General features: G+C 59.7%; 1 long non-coding RNA gene across 5 annotated transcripts in view; it reads right to left on the reverse strand.

The window, feature by feature from the left end:
• Positions 1-1,908: 1,908 nt before the first annotated feature.
• LOC142005030 (uncharacterized) overlaps positions 1,909-18,079 on the reverse strand; it is a 31,060-nt gene continuing 14,889 nt past the window's right edge. For 4 of the 5 annotated variants that reach the window (XR_012643047.1, XR_012643049.1, XR_012643050.1 and 1 more), the window contains one exon: positions 15,409-16,031. This is a non-coding gene — a long non-coding RNA (uncharacterized LOC142005030). Of the gene's footprint in view, positions 2,621-15,408; positions 16,032-18,079 lie in introns of those variants that run through there. The other variant, XR_012643051.1, reaches the window with a different exon arrangement.

Here is an 18,079-nt window from a genome sequence, read left to right on the forward strand (position 1 = left end):
TTTGATGTGGAGACATCAAAATAGGCTATTTCGATGAATAACATCTACACGTCCTCCAGGGCTGGCAACGTCGATGTTCAATATCGACGTTGTACAGCACCACATCGAAATAGGCGCAGCGAGGGAACATCTACACGCCAAAGTAGCACACATCGAAATAGGGGTGCCAGGCACAGCTGCAGACAGGGTCACAGGGCGGACTACTGCTTCCGGGGCAACAGCTAGCCGCTCCCTTAAAGGGCCCCTCCCAGACACACTCAGCCTGCACAGCACGCGGTCTGCAGAGCCATAGGCACGCACACCTCAAGTGACGCAGGCATGGACCAGCAGCAGCCGCCAAAGGTCCACCCAGCCGCCCCTGCAGGAGCAGGGTGAGCCCTGCTCCATGCCATGTGGGAGGCAACTGAGCACCTCCTTCCAACACAGGAGGAGGAGTGGCCTGCAGGGGAGGAGGACTCAACCCCCAACCCTGCAGCACCCCGCCCCCGCCCCCGCCTCACACACCACCACCTGTGGAGCTACCCCACCAGCACCGACTGGTGGGAGCGGCTGGTGCTTGAGGAGTGGGACGACAACCTCTGGCTCAGGAACTTTAGGATGAGCTGGCAGACATTTGTGAAGCTATGCTAGGGGCTCACCCCGCACTCAGGCACCAGGACACCGCCATGCAGCGTGCCCTCCCTGTGGAGAAACGGGTCGGCATCGCTGTCTGGAAGCTGGCCACTCCAGACAGCTACCAATCCATGGGACAGCAGTTTGGCATTGGCAAGGCCACCGTCGGGGCTGTCTTCATGAAGGTAAGAGGACCCAGGGGGGGAGGCAGGCCTGACAGGGCAGGGGGGCCCGTGCAGGGGAGGGCCACGCACACCCTGCTCACCCCTCATTGGTGCTCTCCCATGTGCTTCCCCTGCAGGTCGTGCGCGCCATCAACGTCATGCTCCTCCACAGGCTCGTGAGGCTGGGGGACCCAGATGCCACCATCGTGGGCTTTGCCACCCTGGGCTTCCCCAGTTGCTTCGGGCTCTGGATGGGACTCACATCCCCATCCGCGCCCCGGTGCACAGTGGAGGACGCTACATAAACCGCAAGGGCTACCACTCAGTGGTCCTCCAGGCCTTGGCGGACAGCCGGGGCCTTTTCCAGGACGTTTATGTGGGCTGGCCTGGCAGCACCCATGACGCCCGGGTTTTCTGGATCTCAGGCCTGTGCCACCGGCTGGAGGCGGGGACCTACATCCCCCAGCGGGAGACCACTGTGGGGGACACCACCATGCCCCTCTGCTTCATCGCAGATGTGGCATACCCCCTCCGGCCCTGGCTCAGGCACCCGTACACGGGCCATCTCTCTGCCAGCCAGGAGCGCTTCAACCAGCACCTGAAACACACGCGTCAGGTGGTGGAGCGCTCATTTGGCCGCCTCAAAAGGCGCTGGAGATGTCTCCTCACCCGCCTGCATGCGGACCCCACCAACATCCCCCAGATTGTGGGTGCGTGCAGCGCTCGACACAATCTGGTGGAGAGCAAGGGGGAGGCCTCCTTTCAGGGCTGGGCTGTGGAGGCTGGCAGGGCCGACGTGCAGCCACCCGCTGTCCCCAGTCACCAGGTGGACCCCGAAGGGACCCGGGTCCAGGAGGCCCTGTGGGCCCAGTTCGATGAGGCCGCGGGGTGAATGCTGGCAGGCCCCCCACTGCACACCCCCCTTCCTCCACAACACTCCCTGCCCCTACGCCCACACCACGGAGCACCCAACAGCACACACACACACCCCACTCTTCCTGGACAAATAAAAGCACGCACTTGTTTGTAAAATCACACTGGTTTTCTTTGAACTGTTATTTTAACTAATACTAAACTATATACAAGAACTTCTAACTATAATTGAATATTAAATAAGTATGCATATATTAACCAAAAAAACCAGGGATTACAAGGAAGGGGAGAACTATTTACATGGGGCGGGGGGAAGGATCAGACTGGGCAAACGGGGGGCACAAATAAATAAATCCAAACTATATACAAGGGGGGGGGCATGTCCTGGGCCCCACACCGCTATAGTCCGGCACTGGGGGTGGGCAGCCGGGAGCCCCGCCAGAGCTGCAGCCCTGTCTGGGGCTGGCTGGGGGCCGGGCAGACCGGCAGATACATCCGGTGAGTCTCAGCTGGACCCAGGTGTCCCTTGGCGGAATGGCCCTCGGTGGCGGGTGGTGGGGCGACGGCGGACGGCGTGGCGACGAGCAGAGCAGTGGGTGGCGCGGTGGGTGGAGCACTCAGGGCAGGCGCAGTGGCAGCCAGCACGGCATGGGGGGCCAGGTCGTCCACTAGCCTGTTGAAGGTGTCCATGTAGGCCCCCCATGCCTCTTGGCGCCAGGCCAGCGCCCACTCCTGGAGATGGAGGCGGCATTACTCCACCCGCAGGCGCTGCTCCGCGACCTCCAGCTGCTGGCGGTGGAGGGCTAGCAGCTGGGGATCCGTCGGCGGTGGCTGGTGCTGGGTCCACCGTTTTGCCTGCCATGGGGCCGGTCGGTCCTCTGCCGAGGGGCTGGCCTGGAGCGATGGCCCCGGAGGGGATTCCGGGACCACTGAAGCCTCGCCGGCACTCTCCGGTCCTTCCGATGGTGCAGCTGTGGAACACAGGAGGGCGGTGGAAGAAGAGTGGAGACAGGCGTTAGTGTGGGCCCCGAGCCGTGGCCCTTGTCCCCTCACCGCTGTGCTGCAGGTTCCGCATCCCCGTCCCCGGGGGATGCTGCTGTGATGGGGTTCAAGGGTCCCCCTGCACTGCACCCCGTCCCCCGGTGGGAGTGACTCTCACTTCACTCAGCAGGGTCTGACAGGAGAGGTTTCTTAGGCAACAGATGCCCAGTTTCTCCCAGAAGTGACAGTACAGCAGTCAGAGACAGCCCTTCCAACCTGTCCTGGGGAGAAGACCCCAAGGGGTGCCCCTCTGGGGTGTAGCTTTCCCCCTCCTCAGGCTGGCTGCCTTCCAGCTCTCCCCTCCCCTCGCCTCTACCCGCGGTCCCCAGTTCAAACCCAGCTCGGCTCCTCCCTCCTCTTTGTTCAGGGCAGACGTGTAACCTGCCAGTTGTAGCCCCAGGATCATCCTTAGCCACTGGAAGCTATTGAGCTTGTTGCCCATATCTAGCCTGAGACTTGCATTTGCATTCCCCCCACTCCATCACATGCTGCTGCTGCTGCTGCTGCTGCGGGGTGGCCCACCTCCTCCTCCCAGGGGACCCTAGAGGTTCCGCTCCCTCCAGCACCGGGGATGGGGCATGGCACTGTCGTGCTGTGGGGGGTGGGAGGGGCTGATGCACTCCTGTGAGGGACATGGCACTGCTGTCCTTGGCCACTGTTGGAGGGGCAGCTACATTCCTCCTTCCCCTCTCCTCTCCTCTCCTCTCCCCCTTCCCCCGCTCTCTTAAAGACCCTCACTCTCAATAAATTCCCTCCCTCTTACAGCTGCCATCATGGCCTCCGTGCCTACTGGGGGGTCATCCAGTGATGCCCCCTCCACCTCCCCCTCCCCTCCCCTGCTACTCATCCCACCCATGAAATGGTGGCCCACTCGTCCAGAGCTGCCGGGATTGTTACCATCATGGCGGCTGAGGGCGCAGGCTCCGGGGCTCCTGCCACAACCGCGGCAGTGTCCTCCAGTGACCCTGCCCCAAAGTCACCCCCCCGAAAGGACAGGAAGGGCCAGGGGACCAAAAAAGGGAAGAGCCCCGCCTGGAAGGCAAAACCTCCCACAGTGAGCACTCTCACCCCAGCTGCAAATACATCCGATGCAGCTCCCCCTTCTTCCTGCCCCCCTGTTGCTTCCACCAATCCTGGGGGGCTCTGACTTCTCGGCCCCCAAGTCGTACGCCCAGGTGGCGGCCACTGCCTCGGACCCTGCTCCTTCCGCCTTTGCCAGGACTACCAACCCTGATGGTCGTGGCCTCTTCCACGCACTCGCCAGGAGGCACGGCGTCCGCTGCCTCTCCCCACGTGCAGACCTACGTGCGGGCGTTGGCATGGGTGGTGGGCTCCGTGGCCGTGGTGGCGGCCTCCCGGATGTTCGGAAAGATCATTTTGTTCCTGGCGTCGGAGGCCGCCTCCCAGGAGGCGGTGGAGAGGGGCCTGGCGGTTGGGGGCGTTCATGTGCCCCTGGAGCCGCTAGAAGACCTGGGTAAGTGGGTAGTGTTCTCTTCCGTCCCACCCTTCCTCCCCAACTCCGCCCTTCTGCCATTCCTTCCTGCCCTGGGCCGGCCTTTGTTGGTCCTGAGTCCCCTTGGCCTAGGCTGTAAAGACCCCGCCCTTCGGCATGTGGTCTCCTCCCGCCGGCAGGCCCATGTCCAACTTCCGCCGGCAGCAGCATAGGGCGGGGTAGCCCAAGAGGGAACTATACTGGTGCCTTATCAAGGGGTCCAGTACTGGGTCTTTTACACGCTGGGGGAGGCCCGGTGCTTTGTGTGCCAGGCGGCAGGGCATGTCAGGAGGGATTGCCCCCTGGCCTGGCACAAAGAGGACTGGGTGCTAGCACGGGGCAAGGGGAAGAAAAGGAATGTGCATGCCTGGCACTCCACCCCATCGGAGGACGTGGTGGATGTGCCCCGCAAGGCACCCAAAAGGGCCGCTAGCCCAAGACCACCAGCCGAAATCCACCTGTCCACTGACCACCTGCCGGGGGTGACCGCCGCCGCCGCCGTGGCGGCCACAAACGATATCATCCCTTCTGCCCCGGAGCCGGAACCCCAAAAAGTGGAGATGGCCTCCTTTGCTCCCTCGCCCCCCTCTGGCAGCAGCCCAGATTGCCACTGTGGAGCGTCCGGAGGAGGTGAGCCTTGGCCTCGCCCTCCTCTCGCAGGAGGTCGAGGCCCTGGCTCTTACCCCGGCGGCCCTGGACGCAGACGGCCCACTAGTGGAGGCCTGCGGGCCGTCCATTCACTTCCCACCATTCTCCTCACTCCTTCTCTTCCTGCCCATTAGTGACCTCCCAACTACCACCCCCCTTGCTCCAGAACATCACAGGGTGCGACCCGCCCCCCAACGAGGGGTGACCTCCCAGCGGGGGTTGGCCAGCCCCTGGATGCCCCAAAGGACTTAGCGTTCTCCCTGTACCCCACTTCCCCTCCTGGAGCTGAAAACCCGGACACCCACCCCTCCACTTTTGTTGGTGCCTGCCGCTGAGTGCGCTGGCACCTTGCCCTTAACCCCTCCTCCTCTCCCACGACCTGAGGAAGCCCCCCCCCCGAGACCCCTTCCATTCACATCCCCTGCCCCCCCACCTTAGCGCCTCCCCTCACTCCCACCCCTACTCCTTCCTCCAACCAATGTCCTGTTCCAGACCCTGCAATTTTACCCCCTCCAGACCCTCCTCTTCCTTCCCTCCCTCCTCTCCCCACGACCCTCCCCCTCCCTCTGTAATCTCCATCCTCCCTGTCCCCACCCTTCCTCTCCCCACCCCTCCCCCACATCCCTTCCAATCAATAACTGCCCCCGAGGCTGCGACTCCTCGGGAGGACCGCCTTGCATCACCCTCTCTCAGCACTTCTGGGGCTGCTCTCCCTCCGCTGCCCCATCCCTCCCAAAATTAAACCCCAGCCCCTGCTTAGATCTCTTTTCCATACATGGGCCCTAGAAAAACACAAGGCCAATGCGTACCCAGGATCCCAAGGGCTCGGCCCCCCCATGCTCTGCTGCGCGAGATGCGCTAGTTCTTGGAGGATGTTTGCGGCTCCAAGAACAAGGTAGCTCTCGCCCTCCAGCACGGGGGTGACTTCCATTCCAGCCTAGAGTCCATGACGGCCCTTCTGAAGGAGGGCAAGGGGACCCCGAGGAGGGACGCCACAGCCTACCACTCAGCCCGCAGCTTCTCTGACACCCTAATTGTCACGGTTTGTTGTGTGGCCCCGGGGGACCGTCGGCGCTCCGTCTGGTGGGGATCCTCCCCAGCCCTCCAAATGGTGCTGATCATCTTTGCCACACTCAATGCCAGGGGCTGTGGGTCGGGTCTCCACAGGTGCCAAGTGCTCTCCTTCCTCCGGGGGGGGAGGGTACTCAGTCACCTTTCTGCAGAAGACCCACACTATCCCAGCTGCCGAAGCCAAGTTGCGGCTGGAGTGGGGAGACAGGGTCTATTTTAGCCATTTCTCGGCCCACCGGGCTGGGGTAGCGACGCTGTTCTCCCCAGACCTGCAGCCCGAGGTGCTGGGGAGTGTCCGAGGTCTTGCTGCACCGTCTGCTGTATCTCCAGGTGTGGGTGGAGGGGCTGCCCCTTCACCCTCTTAACTTCCATGCCCCGACACTCCCACCAGAGAGACCACCCTTCTTCCGGCAGGTGGCGGCCTTCCTCGGCACTATTGATCCTTGCGAGTGCCTGGTCCTTGGTGGGGATTTCAATTACACCCTCCAGGAACGGGACCGCACGGGGACTGAGCAGTGCTAGGCTGCTGCAGACATCCTCAGGGGGCTCATCAACCATCGCTCCCTGGTGGAAGTCTGGCGCAGCCACCACCCGGACGAAGACACCATCTTCACCTACGTCCGGGCGGTGGGCCATAAATCTGTACACTCCTGTTTGGGCTGCATTTATATAACCTGTCAACATTTCTCTTGGGCCCACTCCTCCAGCATGCAGCCGGCCCCCCTTCTTGGGCCACAATTTGGTGGTCATAAAAGCTTCCCTTTCACAGGGAAGAGGGGGTCGGCCTACTGGCATTTCAAGAACAGCCTGCTGGAGGATGTGGGCTTCATTGCATCCTTCCGGGAGTTCTGGCTGGCCTGGCGCGGGCAACGGTGTGCCTCACCCTCGGCACAGCAGTGGTGGGATCTGGGAAAGGTGCGCGCGCAGCTATTTTGCTGCAACTATACCCGGAAGGCCAGCCAGCGGCGGGATGCGCTGATAGGGTAGCTGGAGCGGGAGGTTCTTGAGCTGGAGAGGCGCCTAGCTGCCAGCCCCAGAGATCCATCCCTCCACGGCACGTACTGGGAGAAGAGGGATGAGCTCAGGGTCCTCGACACCTTTCAGTCACAGGGGGCCTTGGTGAGGTCGCGAATCCAACTCCTTTGGGAAGTGGACCGTGGCTCCCGCTTCTTTTATGCCCTGGAGAAAAAGAGGGTTGGCAAGAAACATATCCTCTGCCTTCTTGCAGAGGATGGCACCCATCTTACGGATTCGGCAGAGATGCGCGAGAGGGCCCGTGCCTTCTATGCCACCCTTTTCTCCCCAGATCTGACCGATGCCGACGCCTTCAGGGTGCTTTGGGACCAACTCCCCTCGGTCAGCATGGGTGACCGGGACCGGCTGGAGCTTCCTCTCACTCTATCTGAGTTCTCGGAAGCCCTCCGTCTCATGCCCGCCAATAAATACCTGGGCATGGATGGGCTGAGCTTGGAGTTTTACCTAGTGTTTTGGAACGTCCTCGGCCCAGACCTGCTCAGCGTCTGCTCTGAGTCCTTGCAAAGCGGGGTCCTCCCCCTATCATTCAGGCAAGCCGTCCTCACCCTGCTGCCCAAGAACCGGGACCCCTGCGACCTCAGGAATTGGCGTCCCATCTCGCTCCTCAGCACGGACTAGAAGATCATCGCTCAAGTCATTTCCCGCCACTTGGGGTCCGTGCTGCAGGACGTGGTTCACCCCAACCAGACCTACACCGTCCTGGGCTGTACCATCCTCCATAATCTGCATTTGGTCCAGGATCTCCTTGAGGTTGGGTGTAGGGATGGCCTGTGGTTCGCCCTCCTGTCCTTAGACCAGGAGAAGGCGTTTGACAGGGTGGACCACGGGTATCTCCTGGGCACCTGTAGGCCTTCGGCTTCGGGCCTCACTTTTTCAGGTTTCTCCGGGTGCCGTACGCTGCCTCAGAGTGCATGGTCAAGCTGAACTGGACCCAGACCACCCCGGTCAGCTTCGGATGAGGAGTACGACAAGGCTGCCCCCTCTCAGGCCAGTTCTACGCCCTGGCTATCGAACCCTTCCTATGCCTCCTTCGCTGAAGGGATGGTGCTTCCATAGCCGAGGCTGCGGCTGGTCCTGTTGGCGTATGCCGACGACGTGCTCCTTGTGGTTCATGATCCAGGAGCCCTGGCGCGCCTGGAGGCCTGCCAAGCTCTTTACTCGGCAGCCTCCTCTGCCCGGGTCGGCTGGGTCAAGAGTTCTGGCCTGGTGGTGGGGACTGGATGGCAGGAGGGCTGCCTGCCACCCATGCTTCAGGCCACCCAATGGAGCGCAGGTCCGCTGCTCTATCTCGGCATCTTTTTATCCGCCATTCATCCCTCTCCACCGGAAAACTGGCAAGTTTGGATGAGCAGGGTGGTTGAGCGGATGCGGAGGTGGACACGACTGCTCCGGTGTCTCTCCCTGCGTGAGAGGGCACTGGTGCTTAACCAGATGATCCTGTCCATGCTCTGGCACCATCTCAACACCCTGGTCCTGCCCCCGGAGTTCCTGGCCCAGTTCCAGAGGTCAGCCCTGGAGTTCTTCTGGCCAGGACTGCATTGGGTCTCTGCAGGGGTTCTCCCTCTTCCCCCAGAGGAGGGATGGCAGGGCCTGACTTGCTTGTGCACTCAGGTCCACGTCTTCCGCCTCCAGGCCCTGTAGGCACTTGTCATTACAAACACCAACAATGCAGATAGTCCGGCATGGAGCACATGGGCACACACTTTTCTCCGTTGTTACCGAGGGCTCTGATATGAGCGGCAGCTCCTTTATTTATCCCTGAGAGACCATCCGCAAGGCCTCTCGGAGCTGCCGGCCTTCTACCAGGACCACCTCCGTGCCAGGCGGCTGCTCACAGCTGCCAGGTCCTTAGGGGCTGCTGCAGGGGAAGACCTCCTCACAGAGCCCCTGCTACATAACTCCTACCTTCGTGTGCAGGCAGCAGAGTCACCCGCAGTGCGCTGGAGGTTGGTCCTAGGTGGAATAAACAGGGTCAGAGACCCCCTGGACTACGACCAGGGGGACTGGACGGTAGCCCTGGCACTCGCCCTGCGCATGGGACTCTCCACCCTACGCTCCCCCCGACACTTACTCGAGGAGGTGAAGGCCGCCCTAACGCCTACTGCTCACGTTTACCTCGGGCGAGTCCTGTGAGAGGGTGTGCCCTGCCCCTCTAACTCCTTGCCCTCCGCACCTCTCTGTGGGCCCCGCACCCCCACACTCCCTCCTCCCCCTCATCATCCCAGCCGGCTGCATACCCTGCAGCCGGTCCCCTTCCAAACCACTCCTAGACATCTCTTGTACACGCTCATGCTTCACACACTCCACTTCCCCACCCTCGTGTCCCACCCTGATCATAAACGACAGGACCGCTCAATGCCTTCAGAGGGTGGGGAGCCCCGGTGGGCCAGCCTCTATTCCACATTCGTTCTGCGGCCTGCCAGGGGCTTCAGCTGGAGTTCTCTATGCAGCGGTGAGCACGGGCAGGTACCTGGCGCTGTTCACCCCCACCCCAGACATTTGCACCTTTTGCAGCATGAGGGAGACCCTGGCGCACATTTACATCGAATGCGCCAAGGCAGCAGCCCCTCCTCCGACTCCTCCAGAACCTCCTTCTGAGGGTCTGGCTGCATTTCTACCCACATCTTCTCATCCTCTCACACCCAATCCGTGGCCCTACGAAGTCGCAAGACCACCTCGTCAGCCTCCTCCTGGCTGTGGCTAAAATGGCCATTTATAAGACTAGAGAGAGGAGGCTGGCAGAGGGGGCAACTGGTGACTGTGGGGCCTACTTCTGTTCCTCCCTCCAGTCACGAATCTGGGCAGAGTTCCTCTGGGCGGCGTCCACCCACTCCCACGATACCTTTGAGGAGCGGTGGGCGCTCTCTGGGGTTCTCTGCTCGGTGTCCCCCTCTGGTTCCCTCATTTTGAGCCTCTGACCCTCACTCACATACCTGTGTTTTCTTTTTGTTGTCCCCCGAACTCACTTGGGGCCGTTTTTTTTCACAGGTCCCTCCTCGGCCTCCAACAGGTTTTCCCTCTCGTCCTCTAGGCCTCATGGTCGGCTCCTGTAGGGCTGCCGTGGGATCCCCCTTGGCACCCTCCCCCCCACAACTGGGAGGTTTGGTTTTGGGGGGGGGGTGGACGTCCCTTGAATGCTTCAAGCTCCCATGGGGCTGTCTTTTTGCCCCCCCCCCCCCCCCCCCCCCGCTTCTTCTTGGGCCAGGTTCCCTCCTGCCTCGGGCAGGCTGCTCCTTCCTCCCCCCGACTCCACCACCCTTTCCAGCTAGTTTCCTCTAGAGCTGCTGGGTGGGTGGAGTGTGGGGGACTCTTGCCCCCTGCCCCTTGCAGGAGGGCCCCCCCACCTCCCTTCCATCCCCTGGGGGGAGACTGCTGGCCCCGTATTTGGGCCCACGCTTTCATCCGGCAGCTGCTGCACCCTCACTGCTTTGGAAGCGGTAAGGGACTTATTCAGGCGGTGGCTGGTGGTTTGATGGAGGGGTGTGTTTGGGCAGGGCCCCTCCCCATTGGGGCTGCAGAGGGGTTGCAGCATAGCTGGGGGGTGGGGTGTTAGGGTGCAGTCCCTGCCCCACCCCTACAGCTACTGCCTCCCTTACTGCCCTTCCACACCCAGCTGCCACCGGGGCCCTCCATATCTGGGCCCCCCCCATCCACCTGCACCTTCCTCCTCCCGCTTGCTCTGTGAGGCTCTGCAGCAGCTGCTGTGGGCCCACCTCTCAGGCGCCCATGGGCACACTCTCTCCCCCTTAACCCCCCCCCCCGTGGGTTGGCTCTGCCACCCCTCCCCCTAACCCCCACCTCCTCTTGTGTGCCTGCGGGCCCCCCTTTTTCGCTTTGTTAGGTGCCTGAGCACTCCCCACTCACAACCCCACACATGCCCGTTCTCTGAATTCCCCCCCATCCCCATGTCCCAGTTCAGAAAAAGGAACCATCTTACCATCTTGTGCTGGGAGTTGTGGCCACTTTTGTGATCCCCTTTCCCTGGTCTCACTTCCCTTCCTCCCGCCCCCTCCCTTCCCCCACCTGACTGGGTCCTCAGCCCAACCAGTGGAGTGGGAGGGGGCAGCTACTTTCCTCCTTCCTTCTCCTCTCTTCTCCCCTCCCCCTGCTCTCTCTTAAAGGTCCCCTCCCTCAACAAATTCCCTCCCTCTTACACCCACTGTTATGGCCTACATGCTCACTGGGGGGTCTTCCAGCGATGCCCCCTTCCCCTCCACTGCCACCCTTTCCACCCCTGAAAAGGTGGCCCATTCGTCCAGGACTGCTGGGAACTCTGCCACCACGTCAGTCGAAAGCCCAAGTGGAGGCTGCAGGGCATTTGCTGCCCCCGCCGCGGCGTCTTCCAGCACTGACGCTCTGAACTCACCCCCCGAAAGGGCAGGGGACCAAAAAAGGCAAGAGCCCACCTGGAAGGCCAAACCTCCCGTGGCCGAGGCTCTCACCCCAGCTGCCCAAACACCCAGCGCAGCTTCCCCTTCTCCCTGTCCCTCTGTTCCCTCCACCAATCCTGGGGTCTCCGACTCCTCCGCCCCCAGGTCGTACGCCCAGGTGGCAGCCGCTGCCTCGCACCCTGCTCCTTCCGCCTGCACCAAGACTACCACCCCCCGATGGTCACGGCCCCTTCCCCACGCTCATCATGAGACACAGAATCCGCTGCCTCCTGGTGGCTGCCTCACTGCACGTGGAGACGTATGTGCAGGCGTTGGCACAGGTGGTGGGGCCCGCGGCCGTGGTGGTGGCCTCCTGGATGCTCGGGAAGATTGTCTTCTTCCTGGCATTGGAGGCCACCGCTCATGAGATGGTGGAGAGGGACCTGGTGGTCGGGAGCATGCCTGTGCCCCGGGAGCCTGTTGAAGACCTGGGCATATTGGTGGTGTTCTCCTCTATCCCACCCTTCCTCCCCAACTCCGCCCTTCTTCTGTTCCTTATATCTCTGGGCCGGCCCTTGTTGGTCCTGAGTTCCCTACCCCTAGGCTGCAAGAACCCTGCCATATGGCATGTGCTCTGCTTCCGCCGGCAGGTCCGTGTGCAACTGGCGCCAGCAGCAGCACAAGGCAAGGTAGCCCAGGAGGGGGCTATACTGGTGCCCTATCAAGGGGCCCAGTACTGGGTCTTCTGCACCCTGGGGGAGGCCCAGTGCTTTGTGCGCTGGGCGGTGGGGTATGTCTGGAGGGATTGCCCCCTGGCCTGGCACAAAGAGGAGCCCGGGACCTCCTCTGACCTGGGTGGCGCCAGCCATGAGACCGGCGGCGCCCCAACCGCAACAGGCCCTGGAACCGCCCCCTCCTCCTCTTGCCCCAGACGGAGCCATCTTTGCTCGGGCGTCGGAGGGAGCCTGATCGCGTGGTGCAGGGCACGAAGACGTGGACGCTGGCACCCGAGCGGGCACAAGAGCCAGGCCCACGGAGGAGAGGGAGGTACGGCTGATGGCAGGACCTGGTCAGGGCTCACCCCAGAGTGAGCTGTCCCTCTCCTTTGCCGCCCTGCCATCTCTTTCCCTCCCTCCATCCTCGTTGCCTCAGTCCCCTCGCCCTTCCTCCTCTACCACCCAGCCCCCTCCTCGGAGGACTGGGGGCTAGCGTGGGGGAAGGGGAAGAAAAGGAGTGCATGCACCTGGCACTCCACCTCCTCGGAAGATGGGGTGGATGTGCCCCGCCAGGCACCCAAAAGGGCCACTAGCCCCAGCCCAACCGCTGAACCCCTGGCCACTGACCACCTGCTGGGAGTGACCGAGGCCGCCGCAGCAGCTGTGAAGTATACCACCCCTTCTGTCCCGGAGCCAGTACTCCAAAAAGTGGGAACGGCCTCTGTTGCCCCCTCGCCCTCCTCTGACACCCCTCCGGCCGCTGCCCAGCTTGAAGCTGCAGAGCATCCAGAGGAAGAAAGCCTTGGCCTCGCCCTCCTCTCGCAGGAGGTCGAGGCCCTAGGACTCAGCCCGGCGGCCCTGGATGTGGATGGCCTTCTATTGGAGGCCTGCGGGCTATCCGTCGACTCCCCACTCCCCTCGTCTTCCTTCTCCCCACTCACCATCAACACCCTAACCGTCACCCCCACTTTGTTCTGGGACGTCGCAGGGAGCGCCCCCCCCCCCCCGCCCCAGCCAGAGATGACCGCCCAGCGGGGGGTTAGCTATCCCCTAGATGTCCCAGAGGAGCTCGTGCTCTCCTTATACCCCCCGTCCCCTCTTGAACCCAAAGACACCAACACCATTCCCCTTGCTCTGCCGGTGCCCACTGCCAAGTGCACAGGCACCTCACCCTTAACCCCCCCCCCCCACCTATGGAAGACCCCCCCCCCCAATCCCATCTCTGCCCCCTTCTCCCAACTTGGCCCCCGCCTTCACCCTCACCCTACTCCCTCCTCCAATCAGTGTTCCACCCCAGGACCCTCAACCCTCCCCTCAGACGTCCCCCTTCCCCAACTCCCTCCCCTTCCTCTCCCTGTTCCTCCTCCACCCCCCCTTCCCCAAGACCCTCCTCCCCTTCAAACTCTCATCTTCCCCACCCCTCCTCTTACCCCCCTCCATCTACATCTGCCCCCAAGGCTGTGGTTGCACAGGAGGCCCCTGCGGCACTGGCCTCTCCCAGAACTTCCGTGGCTGCTCTCCCTCTGCAGCCCCCATCCCTACCGAACTCAGACCCTATCCCACGCTTGAACCTTTTTTCTGGCCATGGGGCCCACAAGAAAACGAGGCGACGGCTACTCGATACCCCGGGACCTCAGCACCCCCCGTGCTAGTGGGCGAGATGCACCAGTTCTTGGAGGACATTCGTGGCTCCAAGAACAAGGTTGCTCTCGCCCCCCAGCGCTGGGGCGACTTCCACATCATACTTGAGTACTTCAGGGCCCTTCTGAAGGAGGACAAAGGGACTGGGAGGAGGGATGCCACAGCCTACCAACAGGCCTGTGGCTTCCATGATGCCCTGATTGCTTTCGGGGTTGGTCATGGACTGCTGTGTGGCCCCCCAGGGACCGTTGGCATTCCTTCCAGCGAGGATCATCCAAAGTCCTCCATATGGCGCCGATCCTCTTTGCTACACTAAATGCCAGGGGCTGCGGGTTGGGTCTCCGCAGGTGCCGAGTCCTCTTCTTCCTCCAGCAGGTGGGGGGGACGGGCCTTGGTCACCTTTCTGCAGGAGACCCACACCTCCCCAGCTGCCAAAGCCAACTGGCAGCTGGAGTTGGAAGATGGGGGTCCGTTTGAACCATCTCTCGGCCCGTCGGGCTGGGGTAGTGACCCTTTTCTCCCCAGACCTGCAGACCGAGGTGCTGGGGAGCGTTGAGGTTGTGCCGGGCCACCTGCTGTATCTGGGTGCAGGTGGAGGGGCTGCCCCTCCACCTTGGTAATGTCTATGTCCTGAGATTCCCCATCCTGCCCCCCCCCGGAGAGAACACCCTTCTTCCGGCAGGCAGTGGCCTTCCTTGACAATTTTGATCCTCACACGTTCCTGGTCCTTGGCGGGGATTTCAATTGCACCCTCGAACAACGGGACTTCTTCCAGGCCACTGAGGACATCCTCAGGGAGCTCATCAACTATTGCTCCCTGGTGGACGTCTGGCGCAGCCACCACCCCGACAAGGACACCGTTTTCACCTACATCTGGGTGGTGGGCCATAAATCTGTACACTGCCAGTTAGACCGCATTTATATTACCCATCAACATTTCTCTCGGGCCCACTCCTCCAGCATATGGCCGGCCCCCTTCTCGGACCACCATCTGGTGGTCATAAAAGCTTCCCTTTCACCAGCGAAGCCAGGGGGGGGGGAAGGGGGGGGGTTGGCCTACTGGCACTTCAACAGCCTGCTGGAGGATGTGGGCTTCATGGAGTCCTTCCGGGAGTTCTGGCTGGCCTGGTGCGGGCAACAGCGTGCCTTTCCCTCAGCACGGTGGTGGTGGGATCTGGGAAAGGTGCTCACACGGCTCTTTTGCTGCGACTATACCCGGGGGCTGGGGGGGGCAGCTGGTGGCGGTATGCGTTGATAAAGCAGCTGAAGGAGATTCATCAGCCTCCTCCTGGCTGTGGCCAAAATGGCCATCTCTAAAACTCGGGAAAGGAGGCTGGCAGAGGGGGCGACTTGCGACTGTGGGGCCTAATTTCGTTCCTCCCTCCAGTCATGAATCTGGGCAGAGTTTCTCTGGGCAGCATCCACCGACTCCTTTAAGGAGCTGTGAGCACTGTCCAGGGTTCTCTGCTCGGTTTGCCCCTCCGGCTCCCTTATTTTGAACCTTTGACCCTCACTCCCATCCCTGTTTTTTCTTTCACTGTTCCCTGGAGTCATTTGAAGCTGGTTTTATCCAGTAGCTCCCCTCCTCTGTGAGAGGAGCCTTTTAGTCGTGGGCGGGCTACACCCGCCCACCTGCCTGGCCTTCCAATAGGTCTTCCCTCTCGTACTTACTCCTCCCAGCCTTACCTTGTCACATATCCCCCCTCCCCAGCTGAAGATCATGGGCTTCAGATACCTGCCTAGGGGCTTTAATAGCCGGGCCCAGGGAGTGGGAGGCACCCCATTGCCGCACCTTCCTTCCGCCACAAGGGGTCGTGTGAGAGCTCGGGTGCTTGTCTGTCTCTCCACGAGAGCCAACATTTTGTCGTATGAGGATGGGTCATTCAGGCAGACCCATCCCTGAAGTTCCAGTGGTGGGCCCCCTCATGTACCAGTCCAACACAATGGTCTGCAGGATCTTTTCTGGGCCACGAGTCTTGGGCTGTAGCCATTTTCTGGCCAGATTTATTAAGGAGAACAGCTGGGCCCTCGGTGCTTTTCCTTCCCGGTACTTCCATTTGTGGAACCTCTGGGCTCTGACAGCCATTGTCACCTCAGTCCGGGCCAGGATCTCGGCTTTCAGCTGGGTGTAATCTGCAGTCGCCCACTCCAGTGGGTGGAAGTAGGCCTCCTGGGGCTCTCCGCAGAGGAATGGAACCAGGATGCTGGCCCATTGGTCTCGGGGCCAGTCTTCCCGTATGGCCATCCTCTCAAAGGCCAAAAGGTATGCTTCTCCATCGTCCTCTGCTCTCATCTTCTGGAGGTAGTTGCTAGTCCGTGTTGGGGAACTCCTTTCCCCTGGGGTACAGTGTCCCCTAGAGGTCTGAGGCTGGAGGTTAAAGAAGTGAGGCAAGAGTGAGATCTAAAAGGAAACTTTATGATGTATGCATGCAGGCTGCCAGATTCCAAAGAAGTGGGAGCCCTGAGGACCACTTCCAAGGAGTCTTTATAGAGTTTGTTTAGATGGTTTAGTAATTAATTGTCTTCTTTCACATATGAAAGTCTCAGCAGAATTGCCCTCAGACGTGTCTGCAAGCACCAGCTCTTCTTGAGGCCACTTTATACGAGAAAGGTACATGATAACCCAGACAGAGGAGCCTACAGGATAAATTGTCTTGTGGTGACAAGGAAGGGACTTCAAAGAAGTGCAGATGACCCTCCCCTCTAGTATCCCCTTACAGAATGAGGCTGGTGAGTATGGAAAAAACTCTCCTTTGAGCAGTTTTTCCCCCACAGATCTCGCCTTTGATGCTCATCAGGAGTATCACTCTAATTCTATGTTGGACATTCTCAGCTATTCTTCTTCTGCTAAGATGCTTAACCCATCCTTATGTTCTAAATCTACCATCACCAGTACTTCTTTGGTTGTGTTCTGAGCAAATCTTTGGGTTTTCTTATTGCATTGTTTCATCGTGCACTTAGTACAGGTAAGGCAGCAGTTAAGGAGCACATACACGATAACAAATATAACAAGAATGATTATCAGGTATTACAGTAAGATTTTTAAGCTTCCTCCAAACCATCCTCCAACATCTGGGAGCCAATTCCATGGGTCCTATGTTTGGACCTCACCGGCCCTTTTAAACACTTGGATTGCTGATTTTATTTTTGAGAGATCTCGTTCTATAATACCTGATTTGTTATAGTATCTGCCTGGAAATGTTAAACTAATCCTGCTACTGGGGTCACATAACATATGGTGCACCTGCCCTTCCACCCTGGTGGTAAGGCCTCGTAAGCAAAGTTTCCACAAATGAAAAACATACCAGGCTTGCTGAGGATCAAAGTTAAAAGGTTATCCTTATACCAGGTGTAAATGAAGTCCTGAATTGAAACTTTAAAGGATGCAATCCATAGTCTATGCAGACTGAAGGATGCCTACTAGGTGCCTTTAATCCTTTTGCCCTGTTTTATGAAGAAAGGATCACCGCCTATGGAACTGGGGCCGTCCAGAGACATTATGGACCTGCATCAGGTTATATGCAGAAAAAGTGACAAGATGAATTTCTTCTAGGGCTGTGCCAGAGATTAGGGGTTTATTTGAGCAATCAGGTGCTTTCCAGGAATGATTAAATCAGATTCCATTATCCATGATTAGAAACAGGGAATGGTTACACCAATCTCGGGTCTCATTTACCCATAAGGGGGAGTTAAACTCTCTGGGTTTGATAGTAATGCCGCTCAGAGAAGAAGTATATCTAGGAGTAATGTGGAAGGTGATTGGTATCCGAGAGAAATTTCCTTAATCAGCTGGGTTGGTGACCCGCTGTCCATCATTATCTGACTCTAGCCATGACCACATATATTTTCTGGGACCCACCCTAGGTCCTTACCAGTGCCAATTTCTTTTCAAAACGCAATGGATACACAGTCCTGGATGGATGTAGTGCTTGAGTTAGGGGTATCCCTGAGGCAATCAGATTTTTATGCCAGATCTGCCTGTTTCCCCAGGCCTATGTACTCCTCGCTGTGCAGTTTCATTCTGGGCATTCACCCACTACCCTTTAGAATATCGATTACCAGTAATTCTGAAATTTAGGGATTTTGCCCAAAGGGAGGCGGGAGTTGGGACAAACTGTAATGAGCCTCCACCAAGCTGTTCACATATCCAGTCACTTGCGTTGGTGAGGGACACACTTTCCTGCAGGGCCTCCCGATAAGAATGGGGAAAGTTATATGCTAGGGCTTGTCTTACTATTAGGAGAAGGACAACAATCCCCATCTTATTATAGTATCTTAAATCTCAAAAATAGAAAGGATAGTAATAGCACAGTAACTTGGAAGCAAATAGCACAACAGTCTCCTGAGTAAAGCTCAGTCATTCAGTATTGTTTGGCTTGCCTCTACAGGCACTCTGAGATTTCGTAGTCTCTTAAT

The sequence above is a fragment of the Carettochelys insculpta genome, chromosome 32, assembly GCF_033958435.1.
Source record: "Carettochelys insculpta isolate YL-2023 chromosome 32, ASM3395843v1, whole genome shotgun sequence".
NCBI classification, from domain to species: Eukaryota; Metazoa; Chordata; order Testudines; family Carettochelyidae; genus Carettochelys; species Carettochelys insculpta.